The following is a 12,738-nucleotide window of genomic DNA, read 5'->3' as shown; positions in this document are numbered from 1 at the left end:
TGGTTCGGGAAGGAACTGGCAAGACCAACTGAATAAAATGAACTCAAGGATCGCACTTTAGAGTACTAGATAGCTCTCGATTGAGGACAAAACACTTGTCCTGCGGAGTGAAGTTTTGCCTGTGCTATAGTACACTGCACAGGCATGCCCCCCCCTTGCCACCGTTTGCAGGGCCATCATCTGGACTGTGTTTAGTTTCATCTGGGGCAAAATTTACAGAGTTAAACGGACTGTTATGTACAAGGAGGCCAGCAAGGGTGGGAAGGGAATCCCCAATATCCCCACTCTGCGGCGGGCTTCTTTTGCATGTGTCAGCGTGCAGAGGACTTTGGTCGAAAAGAAAGGCTCCGCAGGCAGATCCATGTCCCGCCTGTTTCTCCAGCCCCACTGGAAGAGGATTGGCTGGGACAAGTGGGACAGCTCCATCCCCTACAACTGGCGCACTCCCTGGTTCTCTGGGGATGTCGTCCGGTTCATAGGGGAACACCAACTGGAAGGACTGGAGCCTGACTTGTGGAAGTCTAAGACTGTTTACAAGCTCATCAGAGCTAAGGACTTGTGGAGCTCATTCCAGGGCTCCCTAAGGCCACTGCAGAGACTGTTTGGGACATTGTAGTCTCTGCAAGGCTAACCAATGGACACAAGGACTTGTCGTGGATGGCCATTCAGGGGGGGACTATCTCTGAGATCATTCATGCATGCCCGCGGCCTGTGCAAAACCAGGTACTACCCCAGGTGCCCCTAAGTGGAGGAAACATCTATGCACGGCTTTTGGCAGTGCCCCTTTGCGCAGGGTCTGTTGAACTCCTTGCCTGCAACAAATTAACCCACAGGGGTTAAAAAAGACCGCTATATTGCATGTGTCGCACAAATAATAAAACTTAACTTTTATTGTGACCAAATTATATAATATACTGTGAGTGAGGAACCAAAAGTATTAAAAACACAGCTCCACTGTAGTCATCGATGCCATGATTGCTGTCAGTTGTCTCCTTGATAAAGCCCCATAAGTGGCGAAACATGTCGGGGTGTGACAGTATTGTATTTTAATCTTCAACCCCACTGTAGTCTATGCTGAAAGATAGCCGATCAATAAGGTTCAGGCCGAATAGTCCACGCCTGCGGTGCACAGCAGGTGTTAGGTGCTAAGTGTTGTGACATCTGGAATATACTTTATGTGATCAAACATCGATTTAATGTCACATATATAAGTGGCTTTATAGTAGAGTGACTATTGTCATCTCTACTCTGGGGATTATAATCCAGCATCCCCAGAATTTGCAATATCAAGATCACACGTATAAATCTGGGACCAGAGACCTTTGAGTCCAATTACATTGATCCACCAGTATGGGATGTCCAATATATGACCTTTAGGCATATTTATAGAATCGATGACTACAGCGGAGCTGTGTTTTTAATACTTTTGGTTCCTCACTCACAGTATATTATATAATTTGGTCACAATAAAAGTAAAGTTTTAATATTTGTGTGACACATGCAATATAGGGGTCCTTTTTTAACCCCTGTGAGTTAATTTGTTGCAGTCTAGAATACCTCTGCATGTGCCATTTGGGCCTTAAGGTAGTAGTGTTTGTTGAACACCTTGGAACTGTAACTTAGAGACTCGGTACCCAGGAACAACCTATCGTACCATTCGGTGCTTTATGGACTTTTTCCTGGGGTTCATGATGTGGAGGCCACTGTTTTAACTCCTTGGAGACGGAGCCCATTATAACCCTAAGGACGGGAGCATTTTTTGCAATTCTGACCACTGTCACTTTAAGCATTAATAACTCTGGGATGCTTTTAATTTTCATTCTGATTCCGAGATAGTTTTTTCGTGACATATTCTACTTTATGTTAGTGGTAAATTTTTGTCGATACTTGCATCATTTCTTAGTGAAAAATTCCAAAATTTGATGAAGAAATAGAAAATTTAGCATTTTTCTAACTTTGTAGCTCTCTGCTTGTAAGGAAAACAGACATTCCAAATAAATTATATACTGATTCACAAATGCAATATGTCTACTTTATGTTTGCATCATAAAGTTGACATGTTTTTACTTTTGGAAGACATCAGAGGGGTTCAAAGTTCAGAAGCAATTTTCCAATTTTTCACAAAATTTCCCAAATCTGAATTTTTCAGGGACCAGTTCAGTTTTGAAGTGGATTTGAAGGGCCTTCATATTAAAAAATACCCCATAAATTACCCCATTATAAAAACTGCACCCCTCAAAGTATTCAAAATGACATTCAAAAAGTTTGTTAACCCTTTAGGTGTTTCACAGGAATAGCAGCAAAGTGAAGGAGAAAATTCAAAATCTTCATTTTTTACACTCGCATGTTCTTGTAGACCCAGTTTTTGAAACTTTACAAGGGGCAATAGGAGAAAAAGCCCCCAAAATTTGTAACCCAATTCCTCTCGACTAAGGAAATACCTCATATGTGTATGTCAAGTGTTCGGCGGGAGCAGTAGAGGGCTCAGAAGGGAAGAAGTGACAACGGGATTTTGGAGAGTGAATTTTGCTGAAATGGTTTTTGGGGGCATGTCACATTTAGGAAGCCCCTATGGTGCCAGAACAGCAAAAAAACGCCATGGCATACTATTTTAGAAACTACACCCCTCAAGGCACTTAAAAGGGGTCCGGTGAGCCTTAACACCCCACAGGTGTTTGACAACTTTTCGTTAAATTCGGATGTGTAAATGAAAAGAAAAATTTTTCACTAAAGTGCAGGTTTTTTTCCCAAAATTTACCATTTCTACAAAGGGTAATGGGAGAAAAATCCCCCCAAAATTTGTAACGCAATTTCTTCCGAGTACGGAGATACCCCATATGTGGCCCTAAACTGTTGCCTTGAAATACGACAGGGCTCTGAAGTGAGAGAGCGCCATGGGCATTTGAGGCCTAAATTAGGAATTTGCAATAGGGGTGGACCCGGTTACAAGGATGGGGCTTGTCTGGGAGTTGTAGTTTTACAACAGCTGTAGGCACACTGGTGGGGAACCACTGAGTTAGAAAACAGACTCTAGCTCAGTGATTCCGACCCATGTGCCTCCAGCTGTTGCAAGACTACAACTCCCAGCATGTACGGTCTGTCAGATCACTCTGGGAGTTGTAGTTTTGCAACAGCTGGAGGCACACAGGTTGGAATCACTGAGTTAGGAAACAGACTCTAGCTCAGTGTTTCCCAACCAGTGTGCCTACAGCTGTTGCAAAACTACAATTCCCAGCAAGGCCAGACAGTCAGGGATGCTGGGCGTGTAGTTCTGCAATATCTGGCCCTTCAGATGTTGCAGAACTACAATTCCCAGCATGCCTGGACAGTCTGAGCATACTAGGAGTTGTAGTTATGCAACAACTGGGGAAGAACAGTTTGGAGACCGCTAAATAGTGGCCCCCAAACTGTAGCCCTCCAGATGTTGCAAAACTACAACTCCAAGCATGCCTAGACTGTCCAGGCATGCTGGGAGTTGCAGTTCTGCAACATCTGAAGGGCCAGATATTGCAGAACTACATGCCCAGCATCCCTGACTGTCTGGCCATGCTGAAAGTTGTAGTTTTGCAACATCTGGAGGACCACAGTTTAGAGACCACTACACAGTGGTCTCCAAACTGTGACCCTCCAGATGTTGCAAAACTACAACTCCCAGCATGCTCAAACAGTCTTTGGCTGTGTGGGCATGCTGGGAGTTGTAGTTTTGCAGCTTTTAGAAGGCCACAGTGAAGATCACTTATCGCGATCTTCACTGCAGCCTTCTCCGACGCACTTTCCGGCCGCCGCTCAGATGATGACGCCGCTACTCCGGGATGCCGCCGCCTCCGCAGGTCCGGGTGAGCCGGGCCATGTTCCCCCGCCCCCCCCCCCCCCCTCGCCGCCTGTGTTCCCCCCGCTCTGTACCGACTTCGATCGGTGGGCAGAGCGGGGGGAAATGAACTCTTAACCCCCCGCCCCCCTCCTGCCATTGGTGGTCAGCCTGACCGACCAATGGCAGGGGATAGGAGGGGGTGGCAAAACTGCCACCTCGCTCCTATCCTTTAGGCTGGTCGGAGCTGTCTCTGACAGCTCCGATCACGCTTATTTTCTGGGAGATCGCGGCAAATTGCAGGTCTGAATTGACCTGAGATTTGTTGCGATCGCCGACATGGGAGGGTCACAGGACCCCCCTAGGCATTGCCACGGGATGCCTGCTGATAGATATCAGCAGGCATCCCGGTCCGATCACCGCCCGGCGAGCGGCAGTGATCAGAAATACGGAGGGCGTATGGATTCGCCCTCCGTCCTTAAGTGACGGGACGCGAGGGCATATACATACGCCCTCCGTCCCCAAGGAGTTAAGGACGCTATATGGCTGGCCAGGAATCGCCTCATCTACAACAGGGAGGACTTGTCCACCCAGGACTACCGCAGATTAGTCCACAGCCGGCTTAGAGACTATTCAATCTTGGACTGTCCGGACGTCGATGAAGAAGAGAATTAACGCCCCTCTGCTTCCCCTACCTCCCCATATGTTTGCCCAGTAGTTTGACCCTGTGATCCACCCTACCCCCATTGACCCCACGCCCCTCCCCGATCACAGACTGTGTAACATCCCTAAATTGTGGCAAGGGAAATAAGGCTCCCAAGATAAAAAGTAAAAAAAAAAAAAAAAAAACGAAAAAATATGATACAATTCAAAAATTTTGAGTAAAATTGAGCAAAGTACAACCCAAATGTGAAAAGAACGTTGCTTCCAATCACGCGCATACCAACTACTTAGTGTGAATTCCACCTCAGAACACACAGAGGCAGCCACAGAGGATATCACCTGAGCTGCTCCCCAGAACCGCAGAGCAGAGGTGGAGGGAGCCCAGGAAGCATCCAAGCTCCGAGTACACAGGGCAAGGTAAAAAAAACACAGACAAAGAAAAACTCTTGTTTTACAGTATGTTAAGGGGGTTTCCCCTATAGGCTAGTTTTCTACACAGGTTTTATGCTGGAAAATTTGGAAAACTGCCACTGCAGATTTTGAGCCAGAAGTGTATTTAAAAGGAACAGAAAAATAAAGGAAGAACTCGTCCTCCTTCCTACTGGATCCACTTCTGACTTTGGTTAAAAACAAAATGAAAAAATCTTTGTGGAAACCTGGCCTTATAGGGGACTCATTTACATATTAAAATGTTATCATTTGTATTACAAATTCCTGGGTGGCATGCAGGGGAAGAGTGACACTAGAGAATTTGTCACTGGAATATAGATACTAAAATGCAGCCATGTTAAAGATGTCTGATTGAGACCTTATAAACCCTTTGACAGCTCTTTAACCTCTTCAGGACGCAGGGCATATGCAATCACGACCCTGCTGGGCGAGGACGGCGAAGATGGCAGTGATTGGGGCCGACGGGGGTCTCCTACCTTCCTCTGGTCCGACTGACCAATCACGACCCTGCTGGGCGGCGATCGGGACGGCGAAGATGGCGGCGATCAGGGCCGCCGGGGGTCTCCTACCTTCCTCTGGTCTGGCGGGGGTCCCCTCAGGATAGGGGGTCCCAGGCGGCAGGAGTGGTGGCAGCAGCAGCAATTGTCCCGGCGGTGCAGGTGGCAGAATACAGCAGGAAGTGAGGCCTGTTCACCTCCTGCTGTTGCTTAGCAACAACTCGCAACATGCACAGCCAAAGGGCATGCTGGGAGTTGTAGTTTTGCAACAGCTGGAGTTCCAACTACAACTCCCAGCATGCCCTTTGGTAGTCTGTGCATGCTGGAGGGTTGTAGTTATGCAACAGCTGGAGGCACATTTTTTCTATGAAAAAGTGTGCATCCAGCTGTTGCATAACTACAACTCCCAACATGCACAGATTACCAAAGGACATGCTGGGAGGTGTAGCAGTGTGCCTCCAGCTGTTGCAAAATTACAACTCTCAGCATTCCCTTTGACTGTCAATGCATGCTGATCGTTGCAGTTTTGCAACAGCTGGAGACACATTGGTTGTGAAACCGAGTTTGTTACCTAACTCTGTGTTTTGCAACCAGTGTGCCTCCAGCTGTTGCAAAACTACAACTCCCAGCATGCACTGAGAGACTGAACATGCTGGGAGTTGTAGTTTTGCAACAGCTGGAGGCACACTGGTTGCGAAACACTGAGTTAAGTAACAAACTCAGTTTCACAACCAATGTGTCTCCAGCTGTTGCAAAACTGCAACTCCTAGCATGTATGGTCTGTCAGTACATATTGGGAGATGTAGTTTTGCAACAGCTGGAGGTTTGCCCCACTCCCATGAGAATGTACAGGGTACATTCACAGCAAGTTATCTGTTCCAAGTTTGTGATGCGGCAAATTTTCCGCCGCAGCTCAAACTCCCAGCGAGAAACTCATTGTAAACCTCCGCCTGTGTGAATGTACCCTAAAAACACTACACTAAACCTACACCAAATAAAAAGTAAAACACTACATATACACATACCCCTGCACAGTCCCCCCCCCCCCCCCAATGAAAAAAAAAACCTCTTGAATGGCACTGTTTCCAAAACGGAGCCTCCAGCTGTTGAAAAACAACAACTCCCAGTATTGCCGGACAGCCACTGACTGTCCAGGCATGCTGGGAGTTTTGCAACAGCTGGAGAAACCCTGTTTGGGAAACAAATCCCCAATTTAGGCTTCAAATGCGCATGGCGCTCTCTCACTTCAGAGCCCTGTTGTATTTCAAGGACACAGTTTAGGGCCACATATGGGGTATCTCGGTACTTGGAAGAAATTGCGTTACAAATCTTGGGGGGCTTTTTCTCCTTTTACCCCTTATGAAAAGGTAAAGTTGGGGTCTACACCAGTATGTTAGTGTAAAAAAAAAAAATTTTTACACTAACATGCTGGTGTTGCCCCAAACTTTTAATTTTCACAAGAGGTAAAAGGAAAAAAAGACCCCCAAAATGTGTAACGCAATTTCTCCTGAGTACAGAACTACCCCATATGTGGGCGTAAAGTGCTCTGCGGGCACACAACATGGCTCAGGAGTGAGAGCGTGCCATGTACATTTGAGGTCTAAATTGGTGATTTGCACAGGGGTGGCTGATTTTACAGCGGTTCTGACATAAACGCAAAACAATAAATATCCAGATTTTGGAAACTACACCCCTTTTTGGAAACTACACCCCTCAAGGAATGTAACAAGGGGTACAGTGAGCCTTAACACCCCACAGGTGTTTGACAAATTTTCGTTAAAGTTGAATGTGAAAATGAAAAAAAAAAAGTTTTTTCACCAAAATGCTGGTTTTACCCTACATTTTTCATTTTCACAAGGGAGAATAGGAAAAAAGCCCCTCAATTTGTAGCCCCATGTAAGAACATATCCCATATGTGGATGTAAAGTGCTCTGCGGGTGAACTTCAATGCACAGAAGAGATGGAGCGCCATTGGGCTTTTGGCAAGAGAATGTGTCTGAAATTGAAGGCCATGTGTGTTTACAAAGCCCCCATAGTGCCAGAACAGTGGACCCCCCCACATGTGACCCAATTTTGGAAACTACACCCCTCACGTAATGTAATAAGGGGTACATCTGTAATAAGGGGTACATCTGTCAGACCCCACAGGTGTCTGACAGATTTTTGGATGAGTGGTCTGTGAAAATGAAAAATTTCATTTTAACAGCCCACTGTTCCAAAGATCTGTCAAACACCAGTGGGGTTTAAATACTCACTGCACTCCTCATTCAATTCTGTGAGGGGTGTAGTTTCCAAAACGGGGTTACATGTGGGGGGGGGCACTGTTCTGGCACCACAGGGGGCTTTGTAAATGAACATGGCCTCCCACTTCTATTCCAACCAAATTCTCTCACCAAAAGCTCAATGACACTCCTTCTCTTTTGAGCATTGTAGTTCGCCCGCAGAGCACTTTACATTCACATATGGGGTATTTCCATACTCAGAAGAAATGGGGTTACAAATTTGGGGAGGCTTTTTCTCCAATTACCACTTGTGAAAATAAAAAATTTGTGGTAACACCGGCATTTTAGTGAAAAAAATCTTATTTTTCATTTTCACATCCAACTTTAGTGGAAATTTGTCAAGCACCTGTGGGGTGTTAAGGCTCACTATACCCCTTGTTACATACCTTGAGGGGTTTCATTTCCAAAATAGTATGCCTCGTGTGTTTTTTCTGGCACCATAGGGTCATCCTAAAAGCGACATGCCCCCAAAAAAACATTTCAGCAAAATTTGCTTTTCAAAAGCCAAATGTGACTCCTCCTCTTCTGAGCATTGTAGTTCACCCGCAGTGCACTTGACATCCACACATGGGGTATTTCCATACTCAGAAGAGATGGGGTTACAAATTTTGGGGGACATTTTCTCCTATTACCCCTTGTAAAAATGTAAAAATTGGGGGAAAACCAGCATTTTAGTGAAAAAAAAATTCTTTTACACATCCGACTTTAACAAAAAGTCGTCAAACACTTGTGGGGTGTTAAGGCTCAGCGGACCCCTTGTTATGTTCCTTGAGGGGTGTAGTTTCCAAAATAGTATGCCATGTTTTTTTTTTTGCTGTTCTGGCACCATAGACAGTGGCGTACCAAGGGGGGGGGGGGCGGGACCCAGGGCGGCCCGCCCTGGGTGCCACTCACAAGGGGGGTGCCGGGGCGGACTGACCCGCCGCCACTACTGAGGATATGGGACACTTGTCCCAGATCCCCAGCAGACAGCGCTACCTTCTCCTGTATGCACGATACACGCACATACAGGAGAAGGTGTCCCCTCTGTGTGAGCAGCATCTGCAGCTGCACAGAGAAGACGTGACCTCCGCCCCCACGCAGCATGCAGTACAGGTGCTGATGACGTCACTCATCCGGCACCTGTACTGTGGAGGGAAGAAGACGCGGCCACAGCTGCGTGGGACATCAGGTGAGCATCATTTTTTAGTTCTTTTTTAACCCTGCATATACCTAAGGGGGGGGGGTAGGTCTGCGTATACCTATGGGGAAGGGAGGGAGGGGAGGGGGGTGTAGGTCTGCATATACCTATGGGGAAGGGAGGGAGGGGGGGTGTAGCTCTACATATACATATGGGGAAGGGGGGTGTAACTCTGCATATACCTATGGAAAAGGGGGGGTAACTCTGCATATACCTATGGGAAAGAGGGGGGCAACTCTGAATATACCTAGGGGAAAGAGGAGGGGGTTAGCTCTGCATATACCTATGGGAAAGAGGGGGTGTAACTCTGCATATACCTATGGGAAAGAGGGGGTGTAACTCTGCATATGCCTATGGGAAAGAGGGGGGTGTAGCTCTGCATATACCTATGGGAAAGAGGGGAGGTGTAACTCTGCATATACCTATGGGAAAGAGGGGGGAGTGTAACTCTGCATATACATATGGGGAAGGGGGAGGTGTAGCTCTGCATATTCCTATGGGAAAGGGGGGGGTGTAGCGTAGCTCTGCATATACCTATGGGAAAGAGGGAGGGGTGTAGCTCTGCATATACCTATGGGAAAAAGGGGGGGTGTAACTCTGCATATACCTATGGGAAAGAGGGGGGGTGTAACTCTGCATATACCTATGGGAAAGAGGGGGAGGGGTGTAACTATGCATATATCTATGGGAAAGAGGGGGGTGTAACGCTGCATATACCTATGGGAAAGAGGGGGGGGTGTAACTCTGTATATACCTATGGGAAAGAGGGGGAGGGGTGTAACTCTGCATATACCTATGGGAAAGAGAGGGGGTGTAACTCTGCATATACCTATGGGAAAGAGGGGGGTGTAACTCTGCATATACCTATGGGAAAGAAGGGGAGGGGTGTAACTCTACATAGACCTATGGGAAAGAGGGGGGGTGTAACTCTGCATATACCTATGGGAAGGAGGGGAGGGGTGTAACTCTGCATATACCTATGGGAAAGGGGGGGTGTAACTGCATATACCTATGGAAAAGAGGGGGAGGGGGGGAACTCTGCATATACCTATGGGAAAGAGGGGGAGGGGTGTAACTCTGCATATACCTATGGGAAAGAGGGGGGTGTAACTCTGCATATACCTATGGGAAAAAGGGGGTGTAACTCTGCATATACCTATGGGAAAGAGGGGAAGGGGTGTAACTCTGCATACACCTATGGGAAAGAGGGGGGTGTAACTCTGCATATACCTATTGGAAAGAGGGGGTTATCTGGCTACCTACCTACCTGCCCTTTTACTGTGCTGGACACAAATGATGGAATCATTACAGTTTGTGGGCCTATAGATGGTAAGATTGTGTAGAGGAGGGGAGGGCTCTGAAAAAATGCAGAGTCTGACATGTTCGTCCTGCAGATGTTAAGAGATCTACATGTCAGTCTTATCCAGCCGGAGAAGAAAAGGAAAGAGGACGCCGCTAAGCAGAAAAGACGTAATTGTGAGTCCCAAAATGTAACAGTAATCACTTATATGGTATACACATCCTGTGTACAGCTATCTATCGCCGTATGGTCCTGTATCTAATCACTTGTTTTGTGTACAGATCTTTTATAGTATACTGGTCTGTGTATAGTGGTTTTATTCAGTACAGTATGGCGGTACTATCCAGTTATTGTGTGGTGGTATATATTTACTCCTTGTATACCAGGATTATTGGTCATGGAAAAAGGGGGGGGTGTAACTCTGCATATACCTATGGGAAAGAGGGGGGGGTGTAACTCTGCATATGCCTATGGGAAAGAGGGGGAGGGGTGTAACTCTGCATATATCTATGGGAAAGAGGGGAGGTGTAACGCTGCATATACCTATGGGAAATAGGGGGGTGTAACTCTGTATATACCTATGGGAAAGAGGGGGAGGGGTGTAACTCTGCATATACCTATGGGAAAGAGAGGGGGTGTAACTCTGCATATACCTATGGGAAAGAAGGGGAGGGGAGTAACTCTGCATATACCTATGGGAAAGGGGGGGTGTAACGCTGCATATACCTATGGGAAATAGGGGGGTGTAACTCTGTGTATACCTATGGGAAAGAGGGGGAGGGGTGGAACTCTGCATATACCTATGGGAAAGAGGGGGAGGGGTGTAGCTCTGCATATACCTATGGAAAAGAGGGGGGTGTAACTCTGCATATACCTATGGGAAAGAGGGGGGTGTAACTCTGCATATACCTATGGGAAAGAGGGGGAGGGGTGTAACTCTGCATACACCTATGTGGAAAGAGGGGGGGTGTAACTCTGCATATACCTATGGGAAAGAGGTGGTTACCTGGCTACCTACCTACCTGCCCTTTTACTGTGCAGGACACAAAGGATGGAATCATTATAGTTTGTGGGCCTATAGATGGAAAGATTGTGTAGAGGAGGGGAGGGCTCTGAAAAAATGCAGAGTCTGGCATGTTCGTCCTGCAGATGTTAAGAGATCTACATGTCAGTCTTATCCGGCCGGAAAAGAAAAGGAAAGAGGACGCCGCTAATCAGAAAATACGTAATTGTGAGTCCCAAAATGTAACTGTAATCACTTATATGGTATACACATCCTGTGTACAGCTATCTATCGCCGTATGGTCCTGTATCTAATCACTTATATTGTATACAGATCTTTTATAGTATACTGGTCTGTGTATAGTGGTTTTATTCAGTACAGTATGGCGGTACTATCCAGTTATTGTGTGGTGGTATATATTTACTCCTTGTATACCAGTATTATTGGTCATGGAAATTTACCTACGTTTAAGTGTTTCTTGCATATATAAATTTTTGTTTATTGTGTTTGGGATTTGGGTGAAATAGGAGCATGGCAGAAGATTGACGAGCTGCAGAGACTAGCAGGGGCCCTTGCCTTTTTTTTTGTCCCGAGTGTTGTCAGCCCCTGGGGGGAGGGGAGGGAGGGGGGTGTAATTAAGGGGGGGGGGTAATTAAGGGGGAGGGGTGTAATTAAGGGGGGAGGGAGGGGGTGTAATTAAGGGGGGGGTGCGTGTGTGTGGGGTGCCAAAAAAAGGGGTCTCCTTTTACCACTTGTAAAATTTCAAAAACTGGGTCTACAAGAACATGCAAGTGTAAAAAAATGAAGATTTAGAATTTTCTCCTTCACTTTGCTGCTATTCCTGTGAAACACCTAAAGGGTTAACACACTTTCTGAATGTCATTTTGAATACATTGGGGGGGTGCAGTTTCTATAATGGGGTAATTTATGGGGTATTTCTAATATGAAGACCCCTCAAATCCACTTCAAAACTGAACTGGTCCCTGAAAAATTCAGATTTTTAAAATTTAGTGAAAAATTGGAAAATTGCTGCTGAACTTTGAAGCCCTCTGATGTCTTCCAAAAGTAAAAACATCTCAACTTTATGATGCCAACATAAAGTAGACATATTGGAAATGTGAATAAAAATATAATTTATTTGGCATATCCATTTTCCCTACAGACAGAGAGTTTCAAAGTTAGAAAAATGCAAAGTTTTCAAAATTTTCATGAAATTTGGGGATTTTTCACCAAGAAAGGATGCAAGTAACAACGAAAATTTACCACTATGTTAAAGTAGAATATGTCACGAAAAAACATCTCGGAATCAGGATGACCAGTAAAAGCATCCCAGAGTTATTAATGCATAAAGTGACAGTGGTCAGAATTGTAAAAAAGGGCTCAGTCCTTAAGGTGAAAAAGGGCTCAGTCCTTAAAGGGGTACTCCGCCCCTGGCATCTTATCTCCTATCCAAAGGATAGGGGATAGGGATGCACCGATATATCGGCGGCCAATACATATCGGCCGAAAATAGCTGTTTCGGGGAAATGCCGAAACAACAAAAAATGTGCCGATA

At 46.1% G+C, this 12,738-nt stretch overlaps 1 long non-coding RNA gene across 1 annotated transcript in view; it reads left to right on the top strand.

The window, feature by feature from the left end:
* Positions 1-1,442, top strand: part of LOC130276436 (uncharacterized) — a 4,015-nt gene extending 2,573 nt beyond the window's left edge. The window contains exon 3 of the long non-coding RNA XR_008845113.1: positions 1-1,442. This exon is cut by the window's left edge and continues 274 nt beyond it. This is a non-coding gene — a long non-coding RNA (uncharacterized LOC130276436).
* The last annotated feature ends 11,296 nt before the right edge of the window (positions 1,443-12,738 follow it).

Source organism: Hyla sarda, chromosome 6, assembly GCF_029499605.1.
Source record: "Hyla sarda isolate aHylSar1 chromosome 6, aHylSar1.hap1, whole genome shotgun sequence".
Taxonomy (NCBI): domain Eukaryota; kingdom Metazoa; phylum Chordata; class Amphibia; order Anura; family Hylidae; genus Hyla; species Hyla sarda.
This window is presented reverse-complemented; position numbering and strand designations above follow the sequence as displayed.